Source organism: Lycium ferocissimum, chromosome 6 (genome assembly GCF_029784015.1).
Source record: "Lycium ferocissimum isolate CSIRO_LF1 chromosome 6, AGI_CSIRO_Lferr_CH_V1, whole genome shotgun sequence".
In the NCBI taxonomy this organism is placed as follows: domain Eukaryota; kingdom Viridiplantae; phylum Streptophyta; class Magnoliopsida; order Solanales; family Solanaceae; genus Lycium; species Lycium ferocissimum.
Window position 1 is genome coordinate 43,762,217 of NC_081347.1, and position 12,791 is coordinate 43,775,007.

The window sequence follows — 12,791 nt, forward strand, 5'->3', positions numbered from 1 at the left end:
CCGCAAGATCTATAATGTAAAAAATAAATCCACGTCCACGGAATTCACTGTTCTGAAATTTAAATCCATGTCTATGCCCCAAAATCCACAATGCAAAATATAAATCCACGTCCACTTCCATGAACTTTATAATGTAGAAATATAAATCCACGTCCACATCCACATTCCATGGTATGGAAATATAAATCCACACCCACTTCCACTGTACAAAAATATAAATCCACATCCACTTCCACAAATTTTAAGAGCGAAGAGATACATCTACATCCACGTCCACAATGTTCATAATGTAAAAAGATAAATCCACTTCCACGTCCACAATATCCACGATGCAGAAAATAAATCCACGTCCACTTCCACAAAATTTATAATGTAAAATATAAATCCACTTCCATGTCCACATCCACGAGGTCATTCGGGCGAAAATGATAAATCCACGTCTACTTTCACAAAATTTATAATGCAAGAAAAGTAAATCCACGTCCACGTCCACGTCCCCAATGCTTATAATGTAAAAAGATAAATCCACTTCCACGTCCACAATATCCACAATGCAGAAAATAAATCCACATAATCCACGATATTAAAATATAAATCCACGTCTGCTCTCACAATTTGTACTGTAAAAATGCATAGCCATGTTTATGTCCATATCCACAAAACCAATTGTGAAGAGATATAATTCCACCTCCTAATCCATGTCTCGTTGTGATGGAAGTTAAATCCACAATTGTCGCTACGATTTGACATATGATGCGAGATTTCGATCCTGCCATCTCATTAAATACCACATTCTAAAAAGAACTTGTTAGCGACTTGAAATAAATAAATATATACAAAGTGATGACAAAATTAAGAAATTTAAACCAATAACAAGTGACCATGTCCGTATCCACTTTGAAGAAAGTTAAATCCACGATTATGTGCCCTTGGTCCATCGAGAAATGCCACGAGCTAAAACAACTGTTAGTGGTAAGAATATATAAATAGTTGGGTTTGAAAGAATTTACGCTCACGGCCTTTGATTGAGAAGATAAATTCATGTCCACTGTTGTGATCAAAATTCCATGAAGAGTGGAACAGCGTCCATCATTTAGCGTAAGCTAAATTTACATCCACATTGAAGAGTATTTGCCTTTGAAGAAAGCTAACTCTTTGCCCACGTCCATAATTAAAATTTGAAGGGAATTCAAATATGCCCCACATTCATGTTGATTGAAACCTGTCTCATCAAAGAAAGATTGTGAGTTTTAAAAGAAAATTGGTTGACTTGTGCATATCGGGGAACTTGGTCCTTGACTTGATTCTTGTCTCGATCGCGTCCACATTCTTCGATGCCCCACCAGATATTTTGCTTGGCCAAGGAGTTTCAGTAATAAGTAATAAAGAATATTAAGAGTAATGAGCTTTGGATGATTTCGAAAGGGGATACTTCGTGGCTCTAATAGACAAAATGATTATGAAGACTGAAATTCAAACTTATTGACATTTTAAAAAAGACATGGACAAACTTTATTTAAAATTATAAGACCACTTTTGTGCTACTTCTAAAAATTGTCCCAGTTTCTAGTCCTGGAGGCGCTTGGTTCTAAACAATCGAAAAGTGAGAAGTTATAACGAAAATTTTTGAAAGCGATTTGACTGATTTCAAAATTTGTCCCAGTTTCAAGATACTACGACACATAAATTTAAACAATGGGAAGACCAAAAACTTTACACAAAATCCTCATGTATCTCATAGGGACGAAAATTGTCGGATAAAACCAAGACTTTGAAATTTTAAAAAGAAGGGCCGATCCCGCCTTGGGTTGCCTACGTATCCCAAAGGAATCAGGCCAGACGTAGTTCGTGAGTAAAATAAGAACTTTTGAGATTTTTAATAAAAGGAGGGCCGAACTCGATGTGGGTTGCCTACGTATCCACAAGGAAATCAGGCCACACGTAGTTCAAACCTACAAAACAAAGACGCGAAAATTTCGAAAAGAGTGACCGAACCCGATATGGGCTGCCTACGTATCCAAAAGGAAGTCAGGTCAAACGTAGTTCATTACAACAAATGACAAAATCTTAATTTAGAAAGGCCGTTACAAAACATAGAGGCGACGCGACAAAAACAAAAAGGTTCCAAATTATGCCTCCGGCCTATTACAAAAGAAAATTTAAACTTAAACTATCGAAACTCCCTGGCGAACCTGTGGCCGAGATGCAAATTCAATTCTTCAACTCAGTCCCGGTTCTAAGCATTCTCGTAAGGTCGGTGTTTCAAAGAATGTCTTCAATTACCACAATATGATCATCTTCATCTTCCACGAACAAATTCGATCCCTTCCACAATATCATCATAGGCAACTTCAACAGCCGAATCTGAAGTTTTGGAGATGGCAAGTTTTGAGAAAGTTTGATCAATATCAGGAATGGGTTTCGGCAAGAAAATCTCCTTTCCTTTATTCTTTCGTGCCTTCTTCACTTCTTCCTCGGTTGGTTCATATCCCAAACCAAATGTAAACTGTTGTGCAGGGAGGACTACAGGCTCAACCCGCCCATTTAATGTCTTCCCTAACCCAAATCCAGGTTGGTACCCATTTTTTAGCATTTCCTTTGCAACCATGATTGCGGCGCATGACATTTTCGATTCTTGAATTTGACTCCCGTCACCCACTCTAGTAACATTCACAACCTCCCACACATGGTAAGTTGTTCCATCAAACCCTCCTGTTGCCTCAATGAATGGGATAGATTGCTCTCGATAGATGGACGTGTCACATTCTCCTTGTACACATATTTGTGTTGATTCCACTCAAATTTGACAGTTTGATGCAAAGTAGATGGCACGGCTCCATTGCCGTACGGATCCACGGCCTTCCTAACAACATGTTGTATGTCGTGGGAATATTAAGTACTTGAAAATCCATAATGAACTCAACTGGTCCAATCAACACGTTTAATTCTATTTCTCCAATAAGACGCCTTTGAGCCCCATCAAATGCTCGAATATTCATATCGCTTGTTTTAAGCTCGCTAGTATTATATCCGATCTTCTTCGTACTCGCTAGCGGCAAATGTTAAGTCCGTAGCCTCCATCAATCAACACTTTAGACACAAACATGTTACGACATTTGACAGCTTATATGGAGCGCTTTGTTGTGACTACATCCCTCCGGAGAGCGCTCATCATTATAGAAGCTGATTCGATGACTGTCAAGCACGTGCCCAATCATTCCAGCTAATGTCTCACTAGTTGTTTCAATCGGAACACATGCTTCACTTAAAATCTTCAAGAGTGCATTTCTGTGTACATCCGAACTCAAAAGCAAAGAAAGGATAGGAATCTGGGCATTAGTCTTTTTCAACTGATCCACAACTGAGTATTCACCGGCCTTAATCTTCCTCAAAAATTCTTCTACTCGCTTCCGTCACGCTCTTTTGGAGGCGCATCACTTTCTTTGGTTTGCCTCAACCTAGCTAGCTCTTCCGGGTATAACACCTTCCGGACCTTGTCATTCCCGACGTCTTAATCTTGTCGTTGATCGTTTCTTTCCTCGACATTCCATCACAGCCTTGTCGATAATTCCACGTGTACGGCTTTGGTATTAAGTACCGGCAACCGATTTGGCGCTTGAGCTATCTCCACAGTGTTGATGAAGCTCCTAATATCCGGACAGCACACAACCTCTACCACTATAGCCGGAGAAGCAACGGCTATAAGATCGTGATCTTCCACGCTATTCACAGCACTATAAATTTGGCCGGGTCATCATCATTTTCATCGTTCCAATCATGTTTATCGAAGCCTCATCATGTGTCTAAGTGGGTTGTTATCCACATTTAGTGTCGGTTGTTTGACCATGATCTGTTTTGCTTCAATAAGATCTTCAACCTTATGTTTCAATGCGTAACAACGATCAAGAAGCACGGCCTTTTACCCCGAATGATATGCACACGTTTTAGTAGGATCAAAACTTCGGGCAGTGGATCTCGGAATTCTACCTTCCACAGATATAATAAGCCCGAAGCTTGCAGAGTCTTTCAAAAACAACGCTTAACCCGCTCTCCTAGCGGTGTAAAATTACGAAAAGGTCTATTTCGGGCGAGGCGCGGATGCATTGTTTAGATGATGAGATTGTGATGGTGGAGCTTGGTATGTTGGTAGTCGCGGAGGTCGGTATGTTGGTTGTGTGTGGTAGACGGGGTAGGAAATTTGTGGTGATCGAGGTTGGTAAGATGACAAAGCTTGGTTGTATGGATGCGATGAATATTGAAAATATGTGAGTGGGGAGCGTTAGATCGGTATCGCGAGGTTGTTGATGGTGGTATGAGGTGTTTCCCGTAGCCATTACGCTGCCGCTTCCTTTTCTTTTTTTCTTTCCATTTCCGAGAGCACCCGCCTTTGTATGGCCTTACTGGTAGACTGCAATGCCGCTAAACTTGTTATTCTCCCTGTCTTAATGCCATCTTCGATCATGTCCCCAGCTTTGATCACTTCGGCAAAAGTTTTTCCACCCATTGTCACCAAACGTTCATAATACTCTGGCTCTAGCGCCTGAATGAAGAAAGTAACCATTTCTGTTTCCTCCATGGGCGGGTGTACCCTAGATGCTTCTTCCCTCCACCGTATAGCATATTCTCGAAATGATTCAGTTAACTTCTTCTTTAATTTTGTAATTGAAATTCTGTCAGGAGCGATCTCAACATGAAACTTGTAATGATCCACAAAAGCATTTGCCAAGTCATCCCAAGTACGCCATTTGGTTGTATCTTGTTTGGAATACCATTCCAAAGCTTTCCCACTTAAACTTTGATTAAATAGTTTGACTCTTATCCCTTCATTTTTCCCTACGCCAATCAACTTTTCGCAATAGACTTTCAAATGGAAGAAAGGATTTCCCGACCCATCAAACTTCTCAAATTTTGGAATCTTGTAACCTCGGGTGGCAATTCTACCTCAGAAATGCACACAATTCTTCATATCTCACGCTTTGGTTACTACCGAGTCCACGCAAACTTCTCATAGCCTCCTCCAAACTTTTGAGCTTTCTATTTATCATTTCATCATTAACTGCCCTTGTCTCCTTTTCGACTTCGACATAATGATCAACATCTGCGTGACATAGTCCCTGGGTTTGTGTCAATGGCGGGGCTGTGGCATAAGTATATACCGGCGGAACTTGATGAGGTGCCGGTGGTACGTACTGAGTCTTTCAAGTACTCGTAAACAAGAGAGAGCATTTTGAGTGACTAGGTGGGTAAGAGGTTCGAAGTAGCCGGTTGAGAAGTGGTAAAATAGTTCACTTGGTTAAGTTCGTCTAAGTTTGGGAATGGAGGTGGCATGGGCAAAGTCTGACGAACCCCCTGAGATGGAGTCATATGTGGCGGAGTTTGAGAAAATGACCGATTTTGCATTACCATGTGACTTAGTTCAGCAACTCGCTGTTCCAGACGAGCAATGACCTCCAACTGTGTTTCTGGTTCATTAGATGATGTGGGATCACTTGTGATCGGTAAGCTAAGAGATGGCTCAGATGAAATGGTTGCATTGATCAAACTTTGCTCCATTTTAGAACGAGTCTTTTTGGTCAACCAGGTGATTAATGATGAGTCAGAGTCTGATTTCTTGGCTTTAGACCGTGTGAAATATGAATGCTCCGCCAGCTCCCTTTAGCACAAGTCAACCTTTTTGTTTTGAAAATAAGTTTAAAAGAAAAAGATAAAAATAAGAAAAAAAGAAAACGAGTCAAGATATACGGTAAGGACATATTATCGCATATAAACACATTATTGCACATAATACATCGCGTTCTATAATGCAAGGGACCTCTTTATGCCGGCAGGTAGGCCTAACGAACATTTGAAGGACAAACATGTCTTTTATGTATCATTCCATAACTCTTCCTAAAACTAATTTACAAGAATAATAAAAATTTATTACATGCCGCTTAATAATAATACAATTCAAAGTTAATCTAAGATATCTACTACTTGATCTCCACTAATTTCCTTTGGTTGTCTTCAAAACCTCCGCATTAATTGGATGCTCCACGACAATCCTGCAACAAAATGTCAGTTTTTCTGAAATATTTATCTATAGAGTACCAGGTCCACATATTCCACACATTTGTCCTTCAAATAATACACATAGATAGTGAATAGTGTCACTTAGAGTCATGGACTCAATTGGACATTTGGTAAGGTTGACTAATGAACTTAATACACCAAGGGTATTAAGCCTCCTAGGTTTAAAATGATGCATGTCCTTACAAGGTTTTGGTTTCGCTCTACGCTAGGTTGACTAAGAGTTGGTTTCCTACGACGCAAGGTTCCCCCAAGTGGACAACTTGGGAGTGGAAAGTCCGTGGCTGTCGACTGCACCGCCGATCGACTAAATCCACCGTATCAATCCAACTAAAGGGGTAATTTAGTAGCACGGCCGCGAACCGCGAAACCGCTTTAAGTGTGTGAATATGTGTGAATTTTCCGAGTGGAAGAGATATGAACTAATGCCGCTGAAAGCGATAAATTACATAGAAAAATCACATAATGAATAAAACAACAAAACACTTAAAGTACATAAGGAAAACAATAATAAAGGCAAAATACAGCAAACAAACAAAACCTCCTACAAATTATTTATTAACCTAAGTCCGTTATGGTTAGAACCTAATACTCCCCAGCGGAGTCGCCAAGCTGTTATACCCCATTTTAACCGGGTTAAATTAGAGTACAACATATTGGTGATTCCTAAATTATTTAACTAACTTAAGGAGTCGCCACCTAATTAATTTAGAGGTGAATTAGGACACCTATCGATTATTTAATATTAACTCCGTTTAAAGTCTACTAACCTAAGATTCTAGATAAGGGCTCAATTAATTTAAAGAGAAGGTGTTAAGCACCCTTTAAGATCCGTATTAAAATGGTTAACCGTAATCGAACTTAAAGTAATTAAAATAAGGTTAGTAAAGTCATGAAAACTTTATATGTTAAAATGTAAGTTACATTCTCAAGGAAGATTTTACCATCGAATTTAAAAAAACTTGACTTTAAAAGTATACTTGAAACGAAGGGGCAAAGAAAACCACTTTTCAGAGAAATCTAGACTTTTAAACCTTCTAACCAAAGGAATACCCAACTTATTTCCAAATATTCTTGACTTAAAGTTGGTGGAAAAAGGATTACCACATCTAAATTATAAGAGCTATTTCAATGTTTTGAAATGACAAAATGAGCTCACGTAACCGCAAAAGTTCCCTTTTTTTTTTATGGTTATTTTCAAAGATTGCTAATCCCTATAATTCGTTATTGATTTGATTTTTTTTAGCCGAGATACTATCGAAAATTAGTCAAAAGTTTATATTAAAACACTTATCTTAAAATCTCTTAGCTAGTAGGACTTGGTCATGGAAATAAGCTACGACTAATCCTAAGTGAGATGAACCGAAAGCGATAAAAATCTTAAAGCAAACAAAGACGAACAATCATTAAATGTCAAAGAAAATAGTTAAGTGGATAGCCAAAATGAGGATTTCATCGTATAGCCAAAATTGAAGACTCCTATTCTCACATCGTTTTTTACAGCAAGAGATCGAGGAAAAATCCTAAACGGAGATATGTAGCGTAGTGATCGACTCTATCGTTCGAGGAGAGTCTTGTGTTAAGACTCCATGTTTGCTCCCATGTGTACATGTAAACAAAGATAAGAAGGGAAAGAAAAGGAATTAGAAAAATAATTTAATTCCCAAACATAAGAGAACTGTAGACTAAGGCAAAATTGAACTAATATGAATTTCAAGTACCACATACATACATTAAGTGTGAGTACAGATGTTAGAAACAGCAAACATTATGACCATTTGAGCATTTAATTAACGCATACTACTATTAAAAGTTCGGAGTCTACTTAGTCCTATCGTCATTACACAAAGAACGCAACACAAAACAACGGGACTTCGGAATGCGAGCATTTAAGATAGCACAAGTTGAGCCAAAAAATTTTAAAAAAATAAAAGATACTCTTAATCGTGCCTACTAACGTGCGTATAGGTGCTAATGAAGTGCATGTATGTAATGAATACTTTTAAGTTATTCTTTTTAGCATAAATAAATACGGGCAAATTCAAGAATAAGATTTTAACCGATAGTACTTTCCACATCCATATTTTCCACAAAAGTAGAATTTCTTCCAATACATGAAAATAGCATGATTCATAGAAAAGGAAGCATTTCTTTTTTAAACACATACACATATTTTTTAACTAGAACAAAGAAGAACCTCTAAATTAAGACTAACGGTGGCATGCTTTTTAGATGAACAAGATATTAGCTTAAAATATATTTAGGCAACACTATAGATCGTAGAAGCTAGAAGGTATAAAAGTCGAATTTTCCACAACGTATAACTACTACTACATTCTAACTATTTCCATTAACACGTTTGTTTAAGAAAAAAAACTAACTTCCAGTAACATTTAAAAAAAATAGGGGAATCCAACATGTTTATTTTGGATGCTATTCGAGATTTACAACAAAATAAACCAACAAACGTAAGGAACATTGAAGAGTGCAAAAATAAGCATGATTTCTAAAACATAGTGTCTTAACAAAAAAAAAAAAAAAAAAAAAAAAATGAACAAAGAGGGAGTCGGATTTACCTGTTTGGGTGCGTGAATCGAGCTTTGAGACTTCAAGTCTACCCTTACGAACAAGATCGAAATACGAACTAGCTTGAGTTAAACCGAGATTGAAAGATTACAGAGAGTTAAATTTCTTTTTAGTAGTATTTGGACAAAGATAATAGAGATATTATGATGTCTAACCGTCTAGAACCACAGGATGAAAAGATCGTTACCGAGATCTTAAGGATAGTATTTATAGATGAAGAACTAGGGTTTCAACTCTCAATCAATTTTTCTTTTTTTTTTTTTGGGCGGGATTTGAGATATGGCCATTTGAATATCAAAATTTGCTCAAGAATGATCCAAAATATGGCAGAGAAAAGTGAAAACGAATTGTCCTTTCTCTTGTAATTGCAGTAATTTTTTGTCAACATAATACCGAAGTTTTTGACGTTTAGGTGGGAGAATTCGAAAATATGAGAGAGAAGGACAAATTTTGCACTAAAATGGTGAAGCTATTTTTCGCATCGAAGAGAGGAAGGTCAAATATTTGCCTAAAATGAGAAAAGAAGAGGCTTGGGGTGAATGCAAATTGAGAATAAGATTAGGTTTTAGGTGTCAAATGGGCTAACTTAATGGGTTATTTCGGACAGAGTGTAAATGGGCCATGTGGTATATTTATGGAAGATACATTTGGGCTGCGAAAATAGTGTTCTTTCCCTACCTTAAACATTTTCTTGGGCTTCCTTATCTTAATAATTTACATTTTTTTGCACGGATTGCCCTTCGTTTGGGGTGGTCTTTAAATTTTGCCCCTCAAATTTGTGATCTTTAAATTTTGCCCTTCATATTTGTGGTCTTTAAATTTTGCCCTTTGCTTGGAAAGATGAGCGAATACATGAAGTTCTGGGTTCGAACCCCCGCTCAGGCATAAAATAAAAAAATAATTTCGCAAGGCAGCGGGGGAGTGTATGCCGGATCCAGCATACAATCTTTGAGAAAAAGTTAAAGTTATGCCGGATCCGGCATAACTAAATGTCTGCCCCTCAAGGCAAAGTCTGCCGGAGGGGGCATACAAAATTTAAACTTTGCCTTATAAGGCAAACTGGTAGTTTACTCATAACTGTGGTTTTGGACCAAAAAAAAGCTCGTGGTTTATAAAGATGCTTTAAGGATTAATTGGCTCGAAATATGGACTTGAAGTGATCTGCTTTGTTTAGATTCTAAAGAGTGTACATATTTGAAGGCATCGGGAAGATATATGCGGGAATTGAAAAAGAAATTAAGTACATCATCGATTCAATATTTACATAGGTTTATCGGATGTTTGTAACTCCGTTCTAACACAAAGTTGAAGTGGTTAAAAAAAAAATATATATATGCTTCAAGACAAAGTTTGCTCATAAGGCATAAGTATGCCCCCATCGGCATAAGTTAATGGGCAACTTTTATCTTAATCCGATAACTTTGTGAAGGAATTATCAAAGTTATGCCGAACCCGGCATACTTATGCCAAGTCTGCCCATAAGGCATAAGTATGCCGGGTCCGGCATAACTTTGATAATTCCTTCACAAAGTTATGCCGGTGGGGGCATACTTTTTAATGGGCAAACTTTTATGCCGGACCCGATAACTTTGTGAAGGAATTATCAAAGTTATCTTGGGACCCGCATACTTACGCCAATCGCCTGAGGCATAAGTATCCGGTCCGGCATAACTTTGGTATTTCCTTAACAAAAGTATGCCGGGTCCGAGATAAGCGAAATTTAAACTTGCCTTGCGAATTTTTTTTTAAAATTTTATTCGCGCGTGGGTTCGAACCGAAACCTATGGGTGTTAGCCGAAGGGCAAATTTTAAAGATTTCAAATATGAGGGTAAAATTTAAAGACCACCCCAAAAGAAGGGCAATTCTGCGAATTGCCCATAATTTATACATGTTATACTTATAACATATAATACTATTTACTAATATATATATATAACATGGCCAAAATAAAAATATAAACTAGAAAATTTACATATAAAAAATACTAATGAATTAATAATAGTAGTAATATAAACTATAAATGTACTATTCGCGTAACGACAATAATCATGTTTAGTAATACTAAAATGATAACGAGATGTAATTATAATAATACTAATGCTAATATTAATAATAAGAGTAATAATAATGGTACTACCAATATAAATAGCGATAGTAGTAAAACGGTAACAATTACAATGATGGGTAAACAAATAGATTATTAATTACTAGGAAGCACAAGGAAATCGATTAGAGGAAAAGTGAGACAAAATTGGGTGTCAACAAGTTGATTCCGCCTGACCATTACCACTGGGATGATAGGGATAAGAAGTGATTCTTTTGATGTTCAATTCTTCGAGGAAATTTGTGATCTTAGCTCCAATAAACTGAGGGTTGTTGTCACAAGTGATTCTTTCGGGATCCCGAACCAGCAGATGATATGGTTCCAAATGAAGTCGATGACTTCCTTTTCTCGGACCTTTTTATATGTTTCCGCCACGACCCATTTAGAGAAATAATCCGTTACCATTAGCACGAAACGTACTTGACCCGGTCCCGCCGGCAACGGTCCTACTATATCCATTCCCATTTCATGAACGACCATAGAGAGGTAACCGGATGCAGATCCTTACCCGATTGGTGTAACAGTTGCACATACCGCTGACATTTATCGCACTTCCTCACAAACACCTTGGCATCATCCTCCTTTCGAGGCCAATAATACCCAGCTCGGAGCAACTCTTTGGTGAGCGACTCCGGGCCGGAATGATTACCAAAAATGACTTTTTGAACCTCCCGCATGACATAATCCGACTCCTCAGGGCCTATACATCTTGCCATCAGGCCAAAAGAACATCTACGGTGGAGCAGGCCATCAATAACACAGTATCGAGCCGCCTTGGTTCGTAAGGCCCGAGAAGTCTTTGAATCCTTTGGTAACTTTCTATGTTTAAAGTAGTCCAGAAACTTGTCCCGCCAGTCCCAAACCAGGCTCGCAGAATTTATCTCGTCATATCCCACCGATCCAACGCAGTGCGCAAAGTCGGGACCCGCTTCGAATTCGGGCCGTCGACTCCGTGGATGAGCCTAAGTTCGCCAAAGCATCGGCTTTGACGTTCTCTTCTCTAGGGACATGGACCACCGTCCATTCTTGAAACCGGGCAAGCAACCTTAGAACCTTTTCCAAGTACTTCAGCATGCGCTCCTCTTTTGCCTCGAACACTCCGTGAACTTGATTCACCACTAGTAGGGAGTCACACTTTGACTCAATGACCTCCGTACCAAGTCCCCGGGCTAGCTCTAGACCTGCAATCAAAGCTTCATACTCTGCTTCGTTGTTAGTTAGAGGCATGCTGTTAATCGCTTGCCTCAGATTATCCCCATTGGGGGTGCGGAGTACCACACCTAGCCTCATGCCTTTCATGTTGGATGCCCCATCCATGTAGAGTGTCCATACTCCGGATGCAGCCCCTTGAACTAGAAAAGCTTCCTTCTGAGCCCGGGGGCCCACACCCGGACTGAAATCCTCCACAAAGTCTGTGAGGACTTGGGACTTGATCGCAGTACGGGGCCTATATTCAATGTCGAACTCGCTTAATTCAACCGCCCACTTTGCTAATCGCCCTGAAAGTTCGGGCTTATGGAGCACGTTCCTTAATGGGAAGGTAGTCACTACGTTCGGGCTTGTAGAGCACGTTCCAGTATGTCCGGAATATCTTCAATGGCCTTTATCTTCTCTAGGTTTATCTCTATTCCCCTCTGCGAGACTAAGAATCCCAAGAATTTTTCGGACCCAACTTCGAATGCGCACTTCTCGGGGTTTAGCTTCATGTTGTATTGTCTCAAGATAGCAAATGTTTCCTGCAAATGACTAATATGATCTTCGGTATGGAGACTTTTAACCAACATATCATCTATATAGACTTTCATGGTCTTTCCTATTTGCTGCTCAAACATTTTGTTTACGAACCTCTGATAAGTGGCTCCAGCATTTTTTAACTCGAAAGGCATTACGTTATAATAATGTGTACCAAAATTAGTTATGAATGATGTTTTCTCTTGATCCTCCGGATGCATCCTTATCTGGTTATATCCGGAGTATGCGTCGAGAAAACTTATCACCTCCGTCGAGAAAACTTATCACCTCATGTCCAGC